General features: G+C 39.0%; 1 long non-coding RNA gene across 1 annotated transcript in view; it reads right to left on the reverse strand.

Moving 5' to 3' along the window:
• Positions 1 to 1,247, reverse strand: part of LOC134373520 (uncharacterized) — a 97,953-nt gene extending 96,706 nt beyond the window's left edge. Inside the window, exons 1-2 of the long non-coding RNA XR_010022981.1 lie at positions 984 to 1,247; positions 72 to 201 (exon numbers count right to left, since the gene is read on the reverse strand). This is a non-coding gene — a long non-coding RNA (uncharacterized LOC134373520). The remainder of the gene's footprint in view (positions 1 to 71; positions 202 to 983) is intronic.
• Between the last annotated feature and the right edge of the window lie 4,753 nt (positions 1,248 to 6,000).

The following is a 6,000-nucleotide window of genomic DNA, read 5'->3' on the forward strand; positions in this document are numbered from 1 at the left end:
TTGGTGGACACAATTCAAGCTTCAATGGGTTTTGGGGGGACATAATTCAATCCACTAACCCCACCACTTACCTCCCCCTGCCTCCCCCGCTGCTCCATGTGAGGCTGCGATGAGAAAGGGACAGCCTTCAAGCCAGGGAAGAAGTCTCACCAGGAACTGAATCAGCTGGCACCTTGATCTTAGACTTTGCAGCTTTCAAAACTGTGAGATATAAACTTCTTTTGTTTAAGCCATCCAGTCTATGGTATTTTACTATAGCAGCCTGAGCTGACTAAGGTAACTACTGAGATTGTATCTATGGGACTCAGGAGTCTCCCACTGGCCAAAGAGGGAATAACTTGAGCATCAAAAAGGAGATAAACAGCAACGGATTGAAGCACATCAAGCATGTGCTAAATCCATGAGTTCATAATGATACTAAGAACAGCAACAAAAACAGAGCAACAAAAATAGAACTTCCTTAGCCACCTTTGGCAGATGCTAGGGAATGAAATAATTGGTTTGAAAACTGGTAAATAGAGGGAAGAACGCAATCTTTTATTCTTCCTTATGAACTGAAGGAAAGGTTCTTTTTACGGGAGTGTTTCAGCTAATGTATAAAGTAATAACAAAATATCCCTACTTTGCAATTCTTAATGAAACAATGGATTATTCATTATTGATGTATAATAAGTAACTAGTGGGCAAAGATTAGCAGTGACTGCTAACTTCACAAAAAGAGAGGCAATGAGATATTATGTGCCTTCTGATAGAATTACACAATACCATGTATGAAGTGTTATTGCCAAAAACATGAACTTGAAGCTGATTATGGCTCTAGATCTAAACAACAATTTATAAGAAATAGTGCAAACAAAAAGACTTAATAAACAGCACTATGGAGATGGAATTAACAAGATCACAGTGAAGGACACTTAATAATATAAAAGTTGTGAGACAACCACCCCAAAACTCAGTGGCTTAGAACAATAGTGAATTATTACCTTTCACACTTCTGTAGGTTGGATGGCTCAAACAGATGGCTCCTCTGCTGATCTTGCCTGTGGTCACTCATGGTGCTGCACTGAATTGGGAAGCTGGCTGTGTCTGGAATGCCAAGATGGCTTCGCTCATACATCTGGCAGTTGGTGTTGGCTGTTTACCAGGTCTTTTTTATTTATCCTTCTCTGGGCTTGATGAGAAAGTAATGGGAGCTACAGCATTTCTTTAAGCCTGGCTTTGGAAGTTATACAGCATCGCTTCCTCTGTGTTCCACTGATCAAAGCAAGTCACAGGGTCAGCCCAGATTCAAAGAGAGGGGAAAACTAAGTCCTCTTCATGAGAGGAGTGGCAAAGCCACACCCAAAATTCACACAGGACTGGCAATATCGTTGTGACCAGCTACGGAAACAATCTATGCCACCAAATTCTTTTAGAGACAAATGTGAATCTAATCAGGCCTCTAAATCTCAACATATAAATTAGTTCATTCCCTTGTTGGATGACTTCAGATGTTGGAAACATCATTATTTTGAAGTAAAATCTGCCTCTATTAAACTCATATCCATTTTCCCTCACATATGCTTTAACAAACACAACATGTCTATACTTATACTTTCTACATCAAAAGCCTGAAATAGCTGTCTTCTCTTCTAGTCTTAAAGAGTACAAGAGGTTTGCAGACCCTTCACCATTCTAGTAGAGCTTCACTGTCTGAGTGAGCTCAACGTGCCAATATATCTTCCATAAAATGTAAAGTTCAGAATTAAATGAAAAGACCCCAGATGCTGCTCTATCAGTACAGAACAGAATAGGATTATTATTTTCTATAATTTGGAAATGTTCATTAAGTAAAATGGTCTAAGTCTGTGCGCTAAGTTTTTTGGCAGCTGTACCATGTTGTTGGTTCAATATTTGGTGAGTAATAAAGAAGCCAAGTTTTGCTTTATAATAGCATGATATAAATACATATTTGTGCTAAGCAGTTTACCATAAATATCCTTTCTTTACACATAAAGCCTTGTCTTAAAGGCACATTTTTTGACCTTTTTGCTGAGGACTTCAAACATGCAAGATAACATTCATAAATAAGCTGTTTTTAATTAAACAGAAATTTAGCAGAAATGGAGCTCTACTGCAAAATGGGTATTTCCTAAAATTGTGAAATAAAAAAATTTAAGACCAAAGAATACTTAAGGATCATCAAGTCTCACACCACCGTCTGAATGATGATAAAAGTGAGGTTCAGAGAGGTTAAGAGACTATCCCAGTGTCACACAGCCAGCTGGAACTGGGCCTGAAGACCTGCAGCAAGCACGTTGTACATGACACCATTCTATTTTACCATTCTCCACCTGTACCTCTACCTTTTCTCCTGGTATCCCAAGTTCTCTACAGTATTCCAAGACTAGAAAGGTAAAGTCTCTCCCACATACCCTTTCCAGCCCTGCCTCTCTTGATTTGGCAAAACTCCAGCACGAAAGCATCTCACCTTTTAGACTCCCTTATAATAAACATGAACAGCTGTTTGTATTTTTCTCTTTAAATTTATAAATCAGCGACAGTTTATATAGCAAAAAATCACCCCTAAAACTTTGGAAGAAGAATAAATGAAGGAAATTGGAGAAAGATTTCAGTCTCTTGGAATGCCCTACTTGAGAGGAGAAGCTAGACAATTCGTGAAATATTCAGGCTGTCCAATGAGATTTGTAAGTGCTGGAGTAAAACAATATGTCCTTTCAGGGGGAATATAATGATGTATAAAGACAAGATATGTGCCTGCACTTGTAATGAGACATTTAAGGAAATACATCAGAAAATGGCATCTGATGTGTATGCAAATGGGTGAAGACAGAGGCACAGATTAAAACTGTAATGAAATTGTTTTTCTTGTTACAACTGGATTCTTTAAACAGACTCCATGCCGGTGGCTCCACCCCAAACCTTTCCACTACCAACCGTCAGCATAGCACTGCCAGATTTTCCTTCCACAGAACCACATTACATGGTCATTCTCCTGCTCAAAGGCCGGCAATGGCTGCATTGCCTATGACAAATCTCTTCAAAGCCACATTTCTCATTCAAGGTCTCCATAGTCTGACCTCGCTCTACTCCTTCAATTGCATTTCCCCCTTGGTTCTGTATTTCCTGGTAGAGGGTTTCTCACCGTCTCCTACCCATCTTTCTTATCCTCCCTCTGGGTCATTTGCTTATTGCCTCTCCAGCACATTTCACTCTCTCAATGGCACCTTCCTGAGCACTCCGCCCCAGGCCAGTCTCACATTTCTCATATCTGAACTCATACTCCACTCCACCAAGGACAATAGTTGGATATTCTTTAATTCCTGCATGTATGAGTGGCCTTCAAAAAGTTCGTGAAAAGATTTGTATTATCTTTTAATTCCATTTTTTCCAAGAACTTTTTGAAGTACTCTCATATACTGCACTGATCTTCCCACATAGATTGTATAGGGCCTTAGGCTTATAACTAAGACTAACTGCAGCATCACGGTGGCAAAGTAAGCACTGACAGTTAGGATTCTAAAGGGAGCACTGACAGGCTGAAGGGGGATGCTGAATGAGATGGGAAATAGCAAAGACACAGTAGGTAATTGAATGGAGGCTACATGGGGAAGAGACTGCAACAGGCGGTTAATAAGCTGGGCATCTGGATGAACAAAACAGGAAGCTTCTTTTTAAGGCTACAATATGAAGCGGAAGTAGAATGCCCTGATGAGCTTATAGTTTCATGCTTATTTCCAGTGTCTTTTGGGGGAAAAAGAAACCCCCATAAGTTCTCTGAGAAATGGAATTAGGCCAATTCTGGATCTGGATGGATGACTTACCACTACTCAGATTAACTGTAGACTATATAATGTCTTATTTTTCACTTGTTGTAAATCAATTAATGCCTATTAATTTTTGTGAGTGTCCACTTTGACTCTGAAATGTGTCCTGGTTTATATGATAAATCATATGGTCACACTTTATGGGTAAGTTGGGATAACGTGCCTCTCTATGGGAAATCTCTTTCAGCTGGGAACAGAAAACCAAGCTACAGGTTCCCAGGATGATGTGATGAAGGAGAAAAACAGTCAAATCTCAGTGGTTCTGTAGCAAGCTCATGCTAAAAAACAAATGAGCAAGCAACAAATAAATAAAAAGCAAGATTTAGTACATTATTATAAGATTTGTACCACACACAAACATACAATCAGCCTAGAAACCCTCCACCATCCCCACATCTAAGTTCATGGAATTGCCTTCCTCCAGATTCTTTCAAAGGTTTCTACCTTTTGTTATTTCTCCTGGTAAGACTGCTTTTTCAAGGAATACACTTTTATTGGTGTCATCTGCATAAACACAAGTGGGCCCAGGGAGGGGACCCCACAGTGTGATGGACCTGCTCTTCTTCATTTCCTGCCTCCCCTCAGAGCAGAGAAGGATATTTTCCCTTCTCCCCAGTAAACTTGCTGGCAGTGAGAACTGCATGCAAAATCAAATTTAAAAAGAGCAGCTGTAATGAGGAAAATGGTCAGAAAGCAACAGTAGCTCAAGGAAAAATAAAATGTGTACAAGAAATAACAGAAATCTAGGGAAGTAGCCTCCTGGATGCTATTTTTATTTGCTGCATTTCAGGGTAACACAGATTGAGTTAATGATGTTTTTCTATAGCTCCAAGGCAACTCAGAAATGGCAGGGCTCAGACTAGCAGAGATGCACTTCCTACAGATTTGGGAGGGAGGAGGAACCAGGCCTGGGGGGTTGTGCTGAGTCCCCAAGCTACAGATATAGAGGAAAGTTGTACCATTTCAGGGATTTTCTATTCCACCCTAGGCACGTGGCAATTTGCACAGATCCTCTCCTTGTCAGTTTCACTACTTTGAATCAACTGCTCCATATTGGTGAGGAGCTTTTATATTTAAGTAACCCCAGAGGTTCAATGATGGAAAATGAGCCATATTACAATAGAGGATCATTTAAGAATCTCGAATTCCATTTCACCCATGGTGTTTACGTTTTCCATGGGAGAGATAAAAGTGTGTAGGTTCAGAAAAAGGAAATTTCTGAAATCCTGCTGGGAGAGTTTGAGATATTTCTTACTGTTAAAGGACTGCTAAAGACCAAATATTCCACTCAAACTGAAGTTCATTTTTCGGATGGCTGGTAATTGTCATTTGGAGGTTTTATGTCAAACTTTTTAAGTCAATGAAGGTTGGTAGAGGAGGCACTTCGGAGTTCCAGCTTGGCTTTCTTCTTTAGAAACATTTTCTCAACGTATGTCCTCATGGAATTATTTAATTTTGTTAATATTATTTAATCATTCAACAACCTTACTCCTGAATGCTTCATAAGCTTTAGCAAGTGCATGTGTGTGTGCTCACATGTGCGCGTATATATACTTTCCCATTGCCCTTTGGAAAACTCTGTCTATAAGTTTTCCACATGATTGTCTGCACTGTGATCATATTCTTTGTATTGTAAGCTCCAGAAGGACTACTCCCATGACTGTTAATACTGAACTCTACTCTGTGGTACTTAAAGCACAAGCATAATGAGGATGGTGAAAGATAGAGCACCTTTACTGAAAAGGGAAACAGAATCCTTTGGTTATTCATATCATATTATAATTCATATTATCATATTTTGTTATCATATTCATATATTATGTTATTCACGTTATAGTCTTTTTTGCAAAGGAAAGCGTTCAAGATAGGTTATATAAAAAAATTCATATTAATATGGCCTACAAAAGCAGAAATCAGGACCATTTAGTCTTCCTATCCAGCCCTTGGCCTCCGGATAACATCTATTCCATGCCAAATGCATTGCTTATTGTGCTCGTATTGATTATTTTATCATAGTAAAAAACACCTTACATGAAATTTACCATCTTCATTATTTTTTAAGTGCACAGTTCAGTCGTATTAAGTATATTCATATCCTTTTTTTTCTTTCTTTCTTTTTTTTTTTTTTTTTTGTCGTTTTTTCGTGACCGGCACTCAGCCAGTGAGTGCACCG

This window comes from Cynocephalus volans, chromosome 3 (genome assembly GCF_027409185.1).
Source record: "Cynocephalus volans isolate mCynVol1 chromosome 3, mCynVol1.pri, whole genome shotgun sequence".
NCBI classification, from domain to species: domain Eukaryota; kingdom Metazoa; phylum Chordata; class Mammalia; order Dermoptera; family Cynocephalidae; genus Cynocephalus; species Cynocephalus volans.